This window comes from Xiphophorus hellerii, chromosome 3, assembly GCF_003331165.1.
Source record: "Xiphophorus hellerii strain 12219 chromosome 3, Xiphophorus_hellerii-4.1, whole genome shotgun sequence".
NCBI classification, from domain to species: domain Eukaryota; kingdom Metazoa; phylum Chordata; class Actinopteri; order Cyprinodontiformes; family Poeciliidae; genus Xiphophorus; species Xiphophorus hellerii.
In genome coordinates this window covers 10,114,602-10,134,254 of record NC_045674.1, presented here as the reverse complement: position 1 = coordinate 10,134,254, position 19,653 = coordinate 10,114,602, and the positions used below count along the sequence as shown (strand labels likewise).

Sequence of the window (19,653 nt, the reverse complement as noted above, 5' to 3'; positions counted from 1 at the left end):
AAAACTGAACATTAGAGATTTACTTGGGTTTGCATAGTTTTTTTTTATTTTTTACTAATATATTAGTATAAGTTAGCTTTCCAGATTTCAGGAAAAAAGAAACTAAGCATTAATATAAGATGTCTAAATATTTAGATTCCAACAACTCTTTCTATCTGTTTCCGAAAGCATTCTTATTAGAGTTCTCATATAATACTGACACTTTCTACTTTTGCTCTGGAGTAAGAAGCCAACCAATCACACAGACTAAGTGGAGGATTAGAGAGATGTCCCCCTCACCCCCTGTGAAGAGCGTCATTACTCCTGTGGCTGCTTATGTGGGTCACTAACTGAAGAGCTCACCACGTTAAATGCGGGTCCAACAGCTGCTTGGGACACTACTTGTGATTGTTCTGAAAAAAAGAGGGAACATCACATTACGTGTAACGGCCGCCCCTCCCTCCCCCGGGAGATTTTTCATCAACAATAGACGTCCCATGGCTGTTAAGGGGATTGGCCACATGCTGTTATGCACAATTGCTACACGCTCTTTTCTCCCTCTGCTACAAATGGCACAGTGAAGACCTTTTTCATGCATGGAGAAATGGTTTTCTATTATGTTAGCTTGACGTTATAATTATTTAATCTTTTTTTAAAAACTTTGTTCCATCATCCTGCTTCACCTCCTATTTTTGACCTCCTGCACCTTCCCATAAGGTGCAATTAAAGAGCATAAGGTCATTGAGTTTTGCTGAGAGTAGTTCTGGCTTGCAGATTGAGTCGTTTCCACTGACACGGGCTGAACCCCTCACCTTTTCTTTCATGGCATGGCCAGAGACCATTTAAAACCAGTACCGCTTATTATGAAATCCCAAAAGCTCTTTAAATGATGTAAAGAGCTGCCATGGCAGAGAACAGAGGGGTTGGAAAGAGGTGGTTTGAAAACTCGATTTAGCTTGAATCGATAGCCCAAATGATGAAGCTCTAGCTATTTATTATTCAGTCTTCTCTGGCTGCAGGTGCTGCAAAAGGTGATATAAATATTTTATAGAGCAGCTGGAGATCTTCTGGGTCTATGGAACCCCTCAGAGAAAAGGATTTTCACAAATTTCCAATGTCTTACATCATCACTGATCAACAGAATGAGATACAATGAGAGACGTCTAAGGTGGCATAGTCGCAGAACACAGCATTGCATAAGGAGGTCGAGGAACTCAGACATGCATACATGGGTGTGTATAATGTATTTGCAGCATATATATATATATATATATATATATATATATATATATATATATATATATATATATATATATATATAAACTGCTTTAATGGATGTGTGAGTGTTAACCTTTCGGCCTCCTTCATATGCAAACTCCTTCCGTTTTTGTTATCAAAGGAACACTTTTATGAAAAGCACTCAGCTGGCCACTGCTACCATGGACGATTACCTACTTTCCTCCACCCACACATTAGGCGAAGCAGACAGTTTTTCCCTCCCTTGCAATTACCTCCCACTGAGTCTCCTGCCCGGTCATGAAGGGGGCATTGTGAAGGTGAGCTGGTTTGGGGGAAGGGGAGGTTCATTAGTGTTCTTTCAAATGTCTTCTCAAATTGTGCCTGTCACCACCTGTCACATTACATTCACCTGCTGTGAAGATTGTTAAAATTCACCCACTTTCCTTTTCTACCCCATCCAGTGACCTCCATCAAGATGTAATGGTTGTCTTTAAAACAACTAGCATCAAATACATACCAAGTTCTGGGACACTTCCCCCAGTTCATCACAGAAATCCTTTGTTCTGATTATATACTTTAGTTATTTTATTTTTTTCAGAAAAAAGTAACATTTTATTTATGTATGTATATATTTCGAAGATATGTCATCAGTTTCAGTCTATTCTCATATTCAGTCTGAGGTTGTGAGGCAGGTTAATTCTGAAAATATTCATTATTTAGTTAACAGAACACATTTTTGTTTGCTGTGTACAGTCTACAAACATTGCTTTGTTGATTAACCCCTCATTCTATTGGTGCTAAATAAAACATTGCTTTCTACTATCACTATTGTGCAACCAGAGGTACTTATGATCATATATAGTATTGAGTTTTGTGTAAACATTCAGGCTCTAAGCTTGAAGATAATTCCTGTTTTGCAGCATAACAGTGTAGAACGACCACACCTGCCATGCTATAAAATTTAAGAGCTGTATAAAATGCTTTAAGACTCAATTCACTGCAGTGTGCATTCTGTAATAATACTCCCAATACAGTTTTATTAAACTGTAAAGAAGTGTATTATTGATTCTTAAACTTTTCACAGAGATTCTTGATAAATAACATTTTTCTTTTGACATGGGGAAGGTTGTAGATTTGACAAGTGTCAATAATAGTAACAGAATCCAACAGCAGCACCTCAATTTTTCCCAGATAAAGCTTTTTTTTTTTGTTTTTGCGTCTTGCCTTTGCTATTATTGTTTTTGAAGTTTAAGTTCAGCTTTGGTCTGCATTCTAGCAGGAATCATTTATGACATTTTCAAACCTCCAAAGTCAGACAATGACATTTAAAAATAAGCTATGGAGGCAGTGGTTTTTACTTGGAGAAATTCCAGTTTTTCACAAAGGGGAGAGTTTTATTACTTGACACACAGGAGCAATCTAACAACTGGAGTAAGGTGTGGATTTAGTCCCTGTATTTTACATTTAATGGAGTTGTAGATAGATATTTAATTTTTCACCATATATTTGTTTGTTTTTCTTTGACAGATGGCTGTAGTTGTATTTTTCCTGAGAAAATAAGTTTCAAATGTAGCTAATTTTCTTTCTTTGAATTACCTTTGGCAGAGTCTGGAATCTCTTTTTTGTAAAATAAATAAATAAATTTAAAAAAGACTTTGACATATAGGGTTAAAAATAAAACAGTTTTTTTCTGTTCAGCAACAGTACTTTCTTGCTTGTTCTGCTTAATACTTGTCTGACACATTAGGTTGTAACAAAATGTTAGTCAAGCTTTATGTTAAGTAAATCAAATAAAAAGTATGACTAACATTCCTTTGTAAACATATTGTGCAGTGCACATATTGAGCATGATCCTTCTTTGATTGGTCTACTGGTTCATTCAGAGTCTACTGGTGGTTCAATGTACACTCCTGATCAAAATCTTAACACCAGTCTAAAAATTGCAAGAATTTGCATTTTGCACTATTGGATCTTAAGAAGGTTCTAAGTAGAGCTTCACAATGTTAAAAGAAGAAATCAGTGTAAGAGACAAAACCTTTTGAGCGGGGAATTAATTGAAAACTGCATTTATACTCAAACATGATTTTTTCAGCTGATCAAAAGTTTAAGACCATAGCTCAAAAAAACCCAAAAACCCCCCAAAACAGAAACAAAGTGTCAAAAAAAAGGACTCAGTAATGAGTAGCTCCACCATTCTTGTTGATGACTTCAAACAATCGTTTAGGCATGCTTGATGCCAGTGTTTCCAGGAGGCTAGTGGGAACGTTGCTCCAAGTGTTGAAGATGGCTTCACGAAGGGCATCCACTGCCTGGAACTGATGTCCATTTTTATAAACTTCCCTTGCCATCCATCCCCAAATGTTCTCAATTGGGTTTAGATCCGGGGAACATGCAGGATGGTCCAAAAGAGTGATGTTATTCTCTTGGAAGAACTCCTTTGTCAGGCGGGCATTGTGAACTGCAGCATTGTCCTGTTGAAAAACCCAATCATTACCACACAGACGAGGGCCCTCAGGCATGAGGGATGCCCGCTGCAACATCTCCACATAGCCAGCTGCTGTTTGACGCCCCTGCACAACCTGAAGCTCCATTGTTCCATTGAAGGAAAACGCACCCCAAATCATGATGGCGCCCCCACCACTGTGCCGTGTAGAAAACATCTCAGGTGGGATCTCCCTGTCATGCCAGTAATGTTGGAAGCCATCAGGACCATCAAGGTTAAATTTTTTCTCATCAGAGAAGACAACTTTCTTCCACCTTTCAATGTCCCATGTTTGGTGCACCCTTGCAAAGTCCAAACGGGCAATTCTGTGGCGTGGAAGAAGACGTGGCCTTTGAAGACGTTTTTTGTTTCTGAAGCCCTTCTCTCGCAGATGCCGTCTGATGGTTATTGGGCTGCAGTCAGCACCAGTAATGGCCTTAATTTGGGTAGAGGATCGTCCCGTGTCTTGACGGACAGCCAATCGGATCCTGCGGCTCAGAGCTGGTGAAATTTTTTTGGGTCTACCACTTGACTTTTTTGTTCCATAACCCTCAGGATTGTTTAAAAAATGCAAAATGACTGTCAACTGCGTCCAACCTCAGCAGCCATGGCACGTTGTGAGAGGCCTTGCTTATGCAGCTCAACAATCCTACCACGTTCAAAGTCAGTGAGCTTTTTTGCTTTTGCCATCAGGAGGTCTTGACAGTGTAAAGACTTCACAGAAAATGACATGGAATCCAGATGTTTGCACAGCTTTTGGCTTTTAAAGACTATGGTCTTAAACTTTTGATCAGTTGAAAAAATCATGTTTGAGTGTAAATGCAGTTTTCAGACAATTCCCTGCTCAAATGTTCTTGTCTCTTGCACTGATTTGTCCTTTTAACATTGTGAAGCTCTACTTAGAACCTTCTTAAGATTCAATGGTGCAAAATGCTAATTCTTGCAATTTTTGGACTGGTCTTAAGATTTTGATCAGGAGTGTATTTTTCTAATTAGCGTTGTGATGTTGATGTGCAAAGGTATGTTTAACAAGTTTCTTCCCCTATGTTTTGATGACATTTTGTCACTAGAACACTTTATTCCCTAGTTGACTCAAACCTCTCTTTTCAGAGAAGTGACATACAATTACTCCTCTAATTGAAAAACAATGGAAAGTCTGATTTCAAATTATTTATATTTCATAAGGTCATATTTACAGATTTTATTTAAATATGATGATGCAGGTACTATAAAACTGGCATGCTGTAAATAATTTGAAAACAAAGCTTTTTCAGTAAACATCATTGGGAGAGAAATGTCCATGAACTCAGTTAAACTTGTGATAACCCCTGTGATAACTGTGACTATATTCTGAACCATTTGCATGAATCTAACATTTTTACAGCATGCACCCTGTGCTGTAGGAAATAACCTACTGTTAATTGTTCTGCATATGAAATGTTTTGGCTATGTTTGCCTCAGTGTCTGTGTTAATTCATGAATTAACAGTTAAAGATCACAGGACACCAAGAGTGGAATCAGCACTTCTATCCAACAGCTTGTCGCAATGTCATAAATTTATGACAATATACTGTAAATATCATAAAGGGTTAAGTCTAGGTTAAGTCCTCCACTGAAGAATGCAAAGCTAGAAGATCTAGGAAAAGAAGAAAAGCAGCTTAGATACCAAACAAAAGAATAAAGAATGAACTCAAACTCTAATTTTCTTTTTTTTCCAATTTCTTCATAGCTCACTATGCCATTCATTGGTGTGGTTTGCTCTCCTCACCTGTCAAAGCAAGGTACAAAAATAGCATTTCTTATTATTATTCTTATTATCTTCTTATTATTACCGTTTATTTCAGTTCTTCTGTTTTTGGACATGAAAAAATAACTCTGAGCATAAATCAAGTTTTTTTTGCACAGATTATAGTCAAGATGATGAAAACATGTATGACGAAGCAAGAGGATTATAAGAGATTGTCCTCTATGCAACTGTAAGGATCTGCTCACAAACTGATGAATTCAAGGATGAGGCCAAATTTTTGGCATCATGGTGAAGCTTCTAAGCTATAATGATTACTTATTCTTAGTGTTTGCTTGTAGGATTTTTACACTCTGTGTTTATATCATCACTGATGACGTAAATCAAGAGTTTCTCATGGAGGCTACTACAACTTCAGACATGCTGTTTGGGTTGAAGTAATCAGGTTTTGACTATTTTAATCGCAATCCCTCTCTGCCAAGCCTTTAAGCTTATGTCGGCATTAGTTGTTTTTCTTTATTCACTTATTTTGGTTACTATAAATACACATTGCTTTTAATAACTTAGGCTCATCGCATCATGTCTCGACCTGAATTTTTTATAAAGTCACAGAATAAATCCTTTCTGTGTACCTGCTCACCAGTGCACTTTGTTTCCATTTATCATTGTGGACTCAGTCGGTCATGAATCCTCAGAGATTATTGTGTTTATGTCTATGCTTGCAGTAACTTATACGATAATCCTATTTGTGTTATATAAATGCAGGGCTGCTTATATTTACTGACATTTGACTTACGGTTTCCTCTCAGCACTGTTGTTATCTCAGTCCCTCACAAAGGCAGACTGGGGCTACTATCCCCAACTATTAGTTGTCAGCTCTAGAGAAATCAGGACATTTCAACCTCTGCAGTCCATATTGTTGAAGATAATAAAAACATAGTTTTACTTCCTATTTTTTTTTACCTTTGTGAGCCTGTATTTTTTTTTTAAACATCAGCAACATACCTGCATGTAGTGGCAGCTATTTAAATAATAACGGTACATTGTAAGTTTACAGTTTTGTGCCCTAGTGCACAAAAATGTTCTAATAAATATCACTGTAGAGATTTTAAAAAAATAACAACAAAAAACACTATTTACCTTCAGCTTTACCATTTATAGAAAATGTTCATCCATTGTCTAAAATACTTATCTTTGCACGTATGTGGGGGTGCTGGTGCTTTTCTCCAGTGGTCACTAGGTAAGAGGCAGGTTACGGCCTGGACAGATTGACAGTTTATTGCAGTGCAATGCAGAGATGCACAGGGAAAACAACTCGCATATTAAGTTAATTTAGAGACCAATTAACCTAACAGTCATAATTTTGTACTGTGGGAGAAATCTAGAGTACCTGGAGAAAACCCACACATGAACAAGGACTACATGAAAACTCCACGTAGAACGACACCAGGCTGAAATTCAAACCTAGGACCTTCTTGCTGCAATGCAACAGTGCTACCAACAACCCAGCAAACATTCTTTTTTTTCTGAAATTAGCTCTTAAAATGTTTAAACTTGATTTAAATGATTATGTCATATATGCGAGATGCAGTTTGCTTTGCTTGGCTGGGAGTATCAAAGCCTCAAAGTGTCAACATTGATTGTCTTTCATTTTATTTTTTTATATGTAGTTTCAAATTTTAAAGTTACACCTGTAACCTTAGCAATTATACAGTGCTTCAATAAAGTACTATATAGAAATACAATTAACTTATCTTGTAACTACTCAAATATTTGTTGTTTTTGAATTTACCTTTAAAAGACCAGATTTTTTTGTTAAGAACGTTATTTAGACGTTAAAAAATATTCAAAGCGAAAACAATTTTTCATCTTATATGCGCAAAACATTATGTTAAGCATTGGCTGTAACATTGCCTGGGTGTTATTTTTATTTTTCTGAGTAGTCAGGTTTTAATCTGAAACACGGAACAAGTCCCACTTCACCATACACCTCACATGCAAGGACTCCTAAAACACATTCAGACGATTGTTTTAAACCATCATAAAATTAATTAATATATTAATACAATTACAATTAATATATGTTTATGAATTGTAGCAGTGAATAGGGCCTTTATTAATCTTGGGTTTTACAAAGTCAGGAGAACAACAAGACATTATGTTTGAGTAAAAATGCTGAAAATATCAGGCAGACAATCAAATTAGAACCTAAATATCGATTGGAGAATGTGTAATTTGTAGTCAAAATCATTCCCAAAAACACATTAACCATCAAGGAATGCACTATATAAAGGTTAAAATTAAAATCTGCAAGTGGATGACGTAGTACAATTTTCAGCATGACTCAAAAAAATAGATAATAGTGAATACACAATACCTAAGTGCTACAGTTGGTAACCTGAACAACAATCTTTAGTGAAGACTGTAATGAAAAATCTGCATGTCAAAGCTTTACAAAACCAGAGATATGAAATAGACCACAAATCTGTGATCAATGCATCTCTAAGTCTAGTGAAAGACTTTTCTTTTGTTAGTGACACCAGAAAACCCAGAGTGCCTGAAAGGTCCTCCAACGCTTTTGTCAGACTTCACAATTTCTGAGCAGCACTGCACTGGTGGTGTTGGAGCTTATAAGTAGTTGAAAGATGCCAACAGCCTGTGGCAAAGTGGAAACAGCAGTAGATAGAAAGGGATAGAAGATAACCTTATTCCAGTTCAGTTGGATAAGAATTTCCAGAAGTATCTGTGAAAATTTGTAAGGATGCTTTCTAATTTAACTTTAAAAAATACTGATGTTTCTACCTCAACTAAAATCTTTTTCTATTAATTCTCCATGCCAATGAGTTTTGCTTTGATGCTTAAAGCATACCAATGTGTTTGAGCATCCACTATAGATGCACTCTGCGAACTCGCATGTCAATGTGGTTCCGGGTTCTTGCTCTGCCTTTAAATGGCTGCAGCGCTGCACAAATGAAGTGCCGCCACTACTCTTTTACGATGGCGGATTTAATTTCTCCATCTGACAGGTGCTCTTTGTCAACAAGTTATTTCACCTCTGCTAAATCAGTTGGGCTGCATCTATTTCCGTGTGAAGCTACTTAGCTGGAAAGATGCATTCAGATCGCAGGGGTGCCCAAAGTCGGTCCTCGAGGGCCGGCATCCTGCATGTTTTAGTTCTCTCCCTGGTGGTAGCAACGACCTTCTCAGCATGTCAATGTTATTCTTAGGCCTTCTAATGAGTCATCATTTAATCCAGGTGTGTTAAATCAGGGAGAGAACTAAAACATGCAGGGTGCCGGCCCTCGAGGACTGACTTTGGGCACCACTGATAGAGTATACTATTCTAGATGGGAAGCATTTGCATGTTGTGAAAGTGCAAAAAATCAAATTACTAGAAGAGAGTTTTTATATTTAATACTTTTTGAATAATTACAAGGCCTCAGATCTCAATTTAATTATAAAATTGTTTTTTTAACAGTTATTTGCCCTCTGTGTATACTTGTACACTGAATGACATTGAAGCTAGCTGAATGTGATGTGTTCAGCATCTTTATCAGCTTCCTAATCTGAGTCTCTAGATGTCATCTGTAATCAGGTTTTGTAGGTTGACAGAGCATCAGATGTATGATTCCTCCTTTCTCACTATGCCGCTGTGTCTGTTGATCAGTCCAAGACAGGCTTTTTTTTTTTTTTGGGAAAAGTCGGAGGAGAGGGGTTTGATACTGCACTGAATGCGGTATGTAATCTCATCTGAGCGGCTGTCATATCAGACAGGGCTGTTGCGCTGACACGCCACGCTCTCCCAGAGTTGCAAATTAAATCGCTGCAATTAGATTGACGGGCGTGCGTGTGCGTGTGTGTGCATGCAGTTTGAAGTCTGGAGCCTCGCTAATCATGTCTGGACAGTGAGCATTTTGTGTTTGTTTGTGATTTGATTAATCCATGTGAGAGTGTGCTGATTGGCTACTTAGAATTTAACACCTTTAGAGTTTTTAAATAATCCTTCTGAAAGCCATTTGTACCAGATTTTAGCCCAATTCCAAACACTAAAATCAACATTAAGCATGTGTGCTGCTCTGCTTAGTGTTCATAAGGAAGGCAGGAGTTGGGGAAACTGCAGATTCACATAAACTGCAAATATAGTAGCCAATTAAACTGTGTTGTTACCCTCCGTTTTAGTGCTACACATCCCTCAGAAATGAAAATAAACAAAATAACTCCAACCTAAAAAGAATGTGACTGTCTAAAGGTCCAATGTTGCCAATTGTCCTTGTTAAGCTGCAATGTTTTGCTCCAATATGTTCATGCTACTTTTTAAAAAAAGGCTTTAACCTTAGGCCTAAGCTTTTCTGAACTGAAACTCCTCTATGGCTAAAATAGACATTTTCATCATGTCAGGGATTATTTCTAACCATCTTTGGGGAGATTTCATAACCGCTTTAAATGTAAGGATTTAAATCATTTCTATGTATCTACTCATAGTCTACTAAGGATAAATGTGCCTATTCAATGACTCCAACAAATGACAATTACTACCAGGAAGTTTTGGCAATATTCACGTTTCCTTGGGGGTCATAATCTGTCATATTTCACAAGAGTCGATTTACAGAAGAACAAATCACAAACAAGGAGGAATAGGGTGTATTAAATAAAGTATGGATTGCAGTTTTCTGGCTGACCACTGATCCTTAACAATCCCCATTTGTCGATTTTGATTTTGGCCAATACCAATGTATTTTGGCTGAAAAGTTGCTACATATAGCAGCAAAGTTGCTGGGTTGGCAACAGTGGGGTGACTGTTGTTGACCACGCACGTGCAGATTTTACCTGGTGTGTTAATCAGCCCCTTTTTAATAGCAGAGCAAAATGAGATGATGGCTGAATTTCATGCTTTTGTGGAGGTAGATAAGAACGGTGGATAAGATTGGTTTCACATAAACTGATCACTAATCTCCCTAAATTAAGGAAATCTGGGTTGATTTATCAGTCCACCCTTAATATAAAACCATTTGAAAACAGTACACTTGTATATTGGACTTTGTGCTAGATTCAGCATTTTTATGTTTTATCGGTTTAAAAATTAAGTTCTTATTGCTAAATTCTATCTGAGAAATATGGCTCTGTTGTTTCTTGCTCTGCAGCCCTCATAATTGATCAACTTTACTTTGGCTCTGGCTCTATTCTCTCGTTATGTATCAATTTTTGTGTCTTTTCTACTGTCTTGCCAAGAAACTGCTCTGGCAGGGACAGAGCGCCAGCTGATACATGCTCCTCTGCAGGGCACTTTGACGGGGCTATTATCATAATGGTGAAAATGGAGACACATTGAAGGGAAGTTAGGACGCCTGTGTACCCTGAAAAGGGGTGAGATTGTGATTATATGCCTGAAATTTTGTCCATGTGGTTCCTTCCTGGTAATAATTCATGCAGAGAGTCTAACAGGGTTTGTAGTTGCTGTAATATACTAAACAGATGCTAAGAAGATTATTTGTATGCAGGTTTCTTGTAACCATGGTAGCGTTGCACTTATAAATGTATTAACAGAATATGGAAGGACTCTGCTTACGTTTCTGAACACACTGCAGTGATTGTGCTGCTCATCACTGAAGGTGATGTTTGTTCAATGATTAGGGCATCACTCAGTATTTTTACTGGCAAAGGCGTCAAGCAAAAAATATTAAAGGTGGTAAAATATAACGTTGATTTATGATTGAACATTTAATGATTTACAGCATAGCAACTCTTCTAGCAGATAAAATCTTATACAGTCAAAAGCATGAGAAATTGAAACTAGAATACTAATAAGATTCTGGGTTTCTGAATTCACAGCGTGTTACATGTCAGCAGTCATGCAGCTTGTCTGCTGTGTTTTTACCATTTCAGTGAGAGCTGTTAGTTTTTGAACCGCCTACATATCTTCATCTTCTGCTGCACCCTCATGGACAGTGGTGCTACATCAGTGTCTCAAACAATACACACATATGGCTTGAAGCTGGCTCTGCTTTCCTTTGCTTTATAAATTAAACAATGTTATTCAGTAAACAGAGCTCTTCAAACAGCTCTGTCTCAGTGGTTGTCACCTACTCTTCGAGGCACCTTTTAAATATGCATCTTTTTTCTGTATAAAGAAAAATCAACACAAGACCCAAAAATGTGTTTGTTTTGATTCAGAGCTGTTCAGATTTAATGCACTCCATAGGTGCACACTTTAATTCCACTTGAGGCTAAAATTTGTTGAGAATAAGGAGCATAAAGTGTGATTTATGGGTCATTTGTCCAGTCTGTATGGTGTACAGAAGGCATCAAATTGTGTATTTATAGAGAAGATTTTGTTGCAAAAAGTGTGTGTGGTGTATACAGTATAATCTAATCTAATATAAACAGACTACACATTGGGCACATTTTATTCAAATTTGATGTATGCCTGGCATCTCAGACTTTCCAACTTGGAAGAGGGTGTTCTAATTGATTTTTTAATGTGGAAAGTCATACTTCTAAATACATATTAACTTCAAAGATTCTGGGCTGCACTGACTACTATTGCCAACTAAAAGGTGCTTCCTTGATCATTCAATGTCAGCTTTGACTATGTCATTCTAAGTTATTTATAACAGTCTTCTGTTGTGCTTTTGTATTTACATTTCATACAGCATCCTCATGTTTTTGGAAACCTGGTTTGAACCCAGGAAGCTGTGGCTCTGTGTGTTTCTGGTTGCTTATCTTTGGATAGTTCCCAAGGCCTTTGGGTCTCTTTAATCAGACACACTGTTTTATCAGACTGCTTGCAAATAATACCCCTTAAAACTCAGCTGAAAAGTAGGGAAATCAAGGTTGAACACTGAGTGATAAAACAGTTCACTCATTTACCAACTTCATTTACTGAAGTTACCTGACTCTCAGGAAGTGGGAATGTGTATTTTGATATTTAACTTGATATTGTTCCTGCTCTTTATTTAACTGGGAAGTTATTACTTGGATCAGGCAATGATATCATGCCTAAATGTGATGGTAAACATTTAGCAACTTACTGAAGCTGGTAAATGTCACAACCATTGATGTGAGCTTTACCATCAATGGCTGTGATGGTAAAGTTGGAAAATGTTGTCATTGAAATGCATAACATTTTCAGAAAAGCTATAAACATTGATAGATGGACCTTTTGTCACCTATATTTAATTGTTTTCTATGCATTTTAAGCTGAAATGTAAAAAAAAAATGAATCAAATAAGGTGAAACCAAAACCTTGAAGATCTTCTTAACTTGAAGTTAATTGATTCTTCTCCTTTCAAAGTTTATGTTTCCTTTGTTGCCACTAAAAACAATGAAGCAATCAGGAAGTTCAGCAGATTGATTGTGACAAACACTGTAAGAAATAAAATTAGTTATATATTTTTTTTCAAATATACTAATTATTTTTATCCCTTTCTGTATAGTACTTGAGATGTCACACTTTCAGTTTATTTGTTTTCAGAATTTACTGTAACACATTGCTTGCCAAGAAAAGACTTCCATACACTTGATCAAATTTAGCTACTGAAACTCTATCCACTATAGCAGTATTTCTGCTTTAATAGGGTCTTGACTGTCTGCAGTGAAAGATGTATTCCTGGAAAAACTATTCAGATTTTAGGTAGGTTTTTATTATCACTTTTATTGTTTAGAAATAAATACCACAACATACTGTGATTGAATTTAGAAATACAAATGACTGTTTCTTACATAAGTTGACATTTCAAGAAAAGAAGTATTATAAAGTGTGATTTCTCAGCAGAAATATTCAAGTGCTAAGGGAACCAGTAATTTTCGCCTCTGCTCCATGTTGTGCTTGAGCAGTTTTGGTTGTTTCACACCTGACTTTTTCAGGTAATAAGACTGTCTGCCACGGGGAATTTCAAACCAGCCATTAGAGCTGCACAGTATATCAAATCACAATTGTTTCATGTCAATGTGTGGAATCTCTTATTTGCAAAGAACTGGTTGGATGGCAATATTTTCCATCCATGCAAATCCTATATACATATGTTATATTTGCATGTTGAACAGACTTTTACTGCTACCATCACTTGTGTAGTTTCAATGGCTGTGATGGTAAAGCTCACAAAGTAGAAGTAATGTTGGAAAAACAAGAAAAGAGTCAGAAAAATACGGGTTTAAAATATTCAATATATTCAGTTTGTATTATCCCTATGTTTGTATCAACTCCTGGTATGCAGCCATGCCAACCGCACCTACAAGGCAAACATTCAGTACCAGATTTCAAAAATATATGGTCATGTGTAATTTTCTACATCTGTTTTAGTCTACTTTAAGAAAATATTATCTACCTAAATGAGGTCAGATCATACTCTGTCCTATTTCAAAATAATGAACAGTTCCAAACTTTAATCAAAATCTGAATCACTATTATAGGAACATCACTACTGAAGATGTTACTATAAATCAACTTTCATGAAAAAGAATGTCATCCTTCATCAACCCAGGTATAGCAAGTGCCTGAAAACAAAGGACATCTGTGTATGAAAAAAAACATAGAAACAGGGTTTAATACACTTAAAAATATACGGATAACTCATAATTAAATTATTTATCAGCTTTGAGCTTTATACACTAGTCTAATGATATAGTACAAATGGGAATAGATGGAATGACAAAATATGAAAATGAACTCAGTGAGAATGATCTCACTGATAAGTTGACCTGAGCTGTGGGAAACGATCTGAGATAGGACATTGTTTTAGTGGTGATATTTTTGCTAAAGAGAGACTGAGAGGGAAATTTCTGCAAAACCAACAGAGAAAATCACATATCATTTCTCTCAGTCACATTTTACAAAGCTCTGTACATTTTAATAGTTCTCTTCAAATAACACCTAGCCAAGTTTAATAGCCGGTGGCAAAACAGAAACACACTGCATAAAATTCAGAGAATGTGTAGATCTGGGTCTAATTGTAGTTGTACCATGTGGCTGGGGAGAGGGAAGTGGAGGTATCTTTCTTTAGGCTTCTGCCTCCACAACCCGATTCCAGATTAAGCAGAAGATGATGGATGGATGGATGAATGGATGGATGAGATGATTAACCATATCCCTCTGGTGTGTAAACAGATTTATTCTTACTCTAAAAACACTTTGTTTGACTCTGAAGTTGGATAAAAACTAAGCTAAAAGACAAGGTCCTTTTTGTAAAAATGTCCACCGGAATTTCTGCTTCCTCCTTCATTTTTTATATATCTACTCCTCCCAAGGAGGCTGAAAGACAGCGTTGGTATTCCAGTCTCCTGCGAAAGCCTGAGTTGACAGATGGTCGTGACATTTCTCAATCATTGTTTCTCATGGCCTTTTTCGTGTTCTGTTCAGTAACCCAACTTAATCCTTCTCCCTCAAAATCCACTTTCTTCTCACCCAAAGTTCTGTTTTTGCTCTCCATCAAAAGTCCCCTGAACTACAGAGCCTCCTCCTCTGTGCACCTTTTGAGCTTTTGCTTCTAATAGCAAACAACTAGATTTTATTAACATCACACAGACGTGAGTGCCTGCTAACCCTCTGTAGTGCCAGGTAGTGCTAACAAGCCACTGATTGGCCTTTTGATTAATAATAGGATGCTGCCAAACTCTGATAACAGGACAGCATAATTAGGTGATTCCCTACATCTGTATCAATTAGATTCACTTTTATGATGTTTGTGGCGTGCCTTACATAATGATCCCATCTTTAAAGTTTAACTATCAATTAATGTTATGAGTTGGCTGCTAAGATGAGAAACTATAACCCTGACTTTTCTTTTTTCCCATGGGTGAATTTAAACAATCCATCTTTGAAATCCGAATCCTCTTATCTGCTTAGTGCTTTGCACTTTTAATTCCAGTACCAGTTGAATTTTAAATAGGCACAGGATTTCTTTTTAAGAATATCGCCACATATTTTGTATGCATTATCATACTGAATGTGCCAGCTAAATTAAATTACAGGGTAATGTTGCCTCTGAATCAAACCTCTAAGGGATTAAATACCATACTGCCTATTCACTCAATAAGAAAAGCCAGTAAGATTATGAAACAAAGTCCAGCTTTAGAGTTTATCATGTGGGCCTGACCTGTCTATTATAACTTCACTGACTCCACTGTGATTCTCATAATTAATAAACATTGAATAGCCCGTGACTTTCTAATAGCTTTTTATTTGATGTTTAATACATAAAGTCTGGGAACTATGACCCCATTAAATATTCAGTTATTTTCTTAAAGAGATGTTCACATTTCAGTGTCTAATCTATGCCTCATTTTACATAATCCACAAAAATATTTTTGCTGTGGAAAAAGTTAGCTTTTCAGGTGGAGGGTTACCTAATATTATCCCATTTTGTTGAAATGATTTCCATGAAATGCTTATTTTTTATCCATCTACCAGAAACTGCCAGGATAAAAAAAAAAAATTATGTTTCTGGTTGACATCAGCCTGAGGAAAGTTTCCCAGATCAGATGTCAAATGTTTGAGAGACTTCTTACATTGAGAGCCTTTTCCAAATCACCCCACTGCATCTCAAAGGTACAAATATTTGGACTTTTACTCTGCACAGACTTTCTCTTTTTTTATACTAATAACCTTAATTTAACCATTGAGAATTTTTTAATATTACTTTTTTTTCTGGATTTTTAGGCTGGCCTTACTTTTTTTTTCAGAAAGCACATACAAGGTAAACCTGTGCAGTTACTGACTGTAGAGGCATACATTTATATGTCAATAGTAGCAAATAGGTGCTACAATTATTATTTTTATTTTTGTAGTTGTGCAGCATCTTGTGGTCTGTTCTCATGGCAAACCTTTTTAAAAAAATAGATTTTTTTAAATTAAAAATGATAATAAAAAGGGTAAACTTCTATGATGGTCAAGTCTGTGTAAACTGGCAGTTGTTTTAAAGTCCTCCACTTATTATTTGAACTGGGTCAGTATAATTAAATGGAAGCTGAAATCTCCCTCAAAATGCTGTACAATGAGGTATTGGATAATTTTAGACATTTTGAGTTAGAATAAACAGATATTTATTACACCTCACAGAAAATATTAATAAGTAAGACCTTATTTGTATAGAACCTTTCCAGACAGAAAAATAATATGTTGTAGATAAAAGTGACTGAAAAAGTTCTTGTCAAGAATGATTTAATAAGCAGATTTAAGCTCAAGGTTATAAGCTATGTTTTTGTTTCCACTGATTTAAACAGAAATATCTGTAAATATATTTTACACTTGAAATATCCCTGACTTAGAAATTGCAGGATACTCTTGGCTGTGCATTAGTATGTGACCATGTGATGAAAATATCTAAAACAAAAAACAAAAACAAAAAAAAAGCATATTGGCTAATAAATTTCAATTTTTTACAGAACTGCTTTGTTATGCCTCTACCAAAAATTGACCTGGGTTCTGCTAATGACTTAAAAATCTATAGGAGTTGGGACAATGATATTATAATTTAACTTTTTTGTTGATTTAGCTTCAGAAGGCTGTAATAAGGAGAGTTCATGGTTGTATGGCTGCAGCATTTAAATTCTGCTGTGTGTCTGTGTTTTGATCTGACTTAATAAATACATAGTAAGGCACTTCAATTGCTTATGTCTTCAAAAGGATCTTTGACTCGGCTTCCATTTTTAGCTCAGGCCCACAGAAAGAAATAAAGTCTAAGAACAAGGAAACTGAAGGAGTCCACGATGATGGATTGATCTGCTCTCTGAATCCTTGGAGTCAATCAATCTTCCAAGCTCTGGTGCTGTTTTCAAAAGGAATTTTTCCACACTCCTCTAGTTTGCCTCAAGCTACGGAGCTGTACTTCTGGGTTAGGATAACCAGAGGTCTTTAGATATCTGATCGCACCTCATTCTTCAGCTTTTACTTTTGCTACCTCTGTTTTTAGAAGTAATAAGACCATTTGATAAGTAAAGTCAAGTAAGATGCATCTAAAAATGTTTTTTATTCTTTTCTCTGCAAAAGTAGTGCAGGCACAATAGTATTACTAATGCATGATGCTAACATCCAGCTCACTATGCCAAGTTATGCTCCGTAACCTCAACAGATGGTCTTCTGTCAGCTAGCACTTCTCTCTTATGAGATGCTCTTTCATCAGGGAAACACATGGATGCTCAGAAAGTGGATTATTTTATGATAGTTGCAGTATTATAGCAAAAACTTTGTGAGGATAACATATATTGTTTTAGTTTCAGACTGTAATTATGTTACTGTAGTAACACAGCATTATGCCTGTGAAACCCAAGCCAGTGCACCATGCATGTACCATGACATTCTCTTATTTTCAGTGACTTGTGACAGAAGAGGAGTTTATCACAGCATATTGTGGGTTCATGTGATACTGTAAAGCTGAGCCTTTCCCATAACTATGGCAGAGTTAATGAGCAGTGTAGTCACAAAAATGCTCATGACACAATAAATTGAAGTAGTGATATTGACAAAGATCTCTGGAGGTCTGATTGTTATACCTGTTTTCTCTTTAGTTTTGCTCTTGAAGTGTTATTTTTAGTAGTTATACACTTTAGAAAACTAAAGTAAGAGCTGTGGTGGATTTTGATATTACTTTCTCTCAAGATTTGTAGGTTTTTTGGCTGCAATATCAGATATCTGGTCTTTACAAATGAGAAATACTGGTCTGAGTTATCAACTGGTCATTATGTTGACCTACTTCTATCACATCTTTTAATGATGCTTGTTTGAAGACTAGATGTACATCAGATTATTTATGCCCTGCAACTAATACTGTTCCTAATTTTACAAATAATACTGATCATCAATCAATTTTAATTGTTTGCTGCTACATGAACTGTGGATGTAAAGTGTTATAAAAGAAAATACACAAAAATACTACAAACATTTCCAGCATTTGGGCAGAAATACATTTTCTGTTTGATAAAATCTTATTCCACACTTGTACTCATTGTAAATCCAGCTTCAGCAGTCAATCCAGAATGAGTGGTGAGATTTGTGTGATTTATTATTTTTTTCCAGATTTGGGTTCTGATGCCCAAAGGTATGGTTACTGGTTGCATTTTCGGTGAGCTTCCTGATAAAAGCCACAGTCTTTGATGTGCCAGGTTGCAGAATGGTTGCATCAGTTCAATCCAGCCATCTAAAGTTGGCTTGCCTGTTCTCAGGGATGAGCATATTTTTTTCCATCACTTCACTCAGTTAACCAGGTCAGTTTCCACTCTGTTGTATTTAGAAGTTTATAGTTTGAGGCTCCAAGTGTATCAGTCTGTTTAACTAATTCTTCATTATTAAACCTATAATATTTATAATTTGTTCATCAACCCTTTTACAGTTATTTATTAAGGGCAATGAATAACTGTACCAGACATTTTTTGTGAACTTAAGCTGCATTTGCATAACATTTTGTGTTATCAGAAGAAAATTGGTTCAAGCATGGGAACAGGATTAAATTAACACCTCCTTGTGTTTTTCACTTAGGTCCTGAAAAGAAATAACCAATGAGATTCATAAAAATAAATGCACATACATGGTGGCACACAGAGTTAAAGAAGGAAATTCTTCAGCTCGTTCTAATCCAGATCCAGTGCATCACTTCTTTATCCTGCTCTGCTGGTTGATTCCTAAATAACTTGACTTTCATGTAGCTGTGACTGATGTGTTCCTACGGATGCTTTATAATCTTTGAGAGAGGATGATTCTCATCTGGGCTCCACCAAGCAATTTTCTTATTATCTGTTAGCATCACCGCTGTAATTAGAGAACTCAACACATCAGGGACATTTCAGTTTTTCAGTTTCCTTAAAAGTTCTGCTGATAGTCAAAATATTAATAGTCAAAGGTTGAGCTTCAGAATTTGTTCACCTTAAATGAATGTTTCCCCCTTAACAGTGAAAACAAATGTCCTTTTGTGTTGTAGATACTATAGATTATTCAAAATTTACTGAAACATCAGTTTGAGTGAATTCCTTACAAACCTCAGGGATTATTCCAATCCAAGACCTGTGTATATATAAAAATTAAAAACCAAAATAAATGAATAAATACATAAATAAAATACAGTATTCAACAATAAAAACACAAGTTTCAAATTAAACTTTCAACGTAGTTTATTTATGTAGCGCCAATTCACTACATGTCATCTCAAGTCGCTTTACAAAAATAAATATTTTCAATTCAATTGATCCTACTTATGCAGTTAAATGTATTTTATTATTCAAT

The 19,653-nt window shown here is 36.1% G+C and overlaps 1 protein-coding gene across 2 annotated transcripts in view; it reads left to right on the top strand.

The window, feature by feature from the left end:
- Nucleotides 1-19,653, top strand: part of LOC116717296 (mannosyl-oligosaccharide 1,2-alpha-mannosidase IA) — a 213,724-nt gene that overhangs the window by 105,599 nt on the left and 88,472 nt on the right. The gene's annotated exons all lie outside the window — the stretch shown is intronic.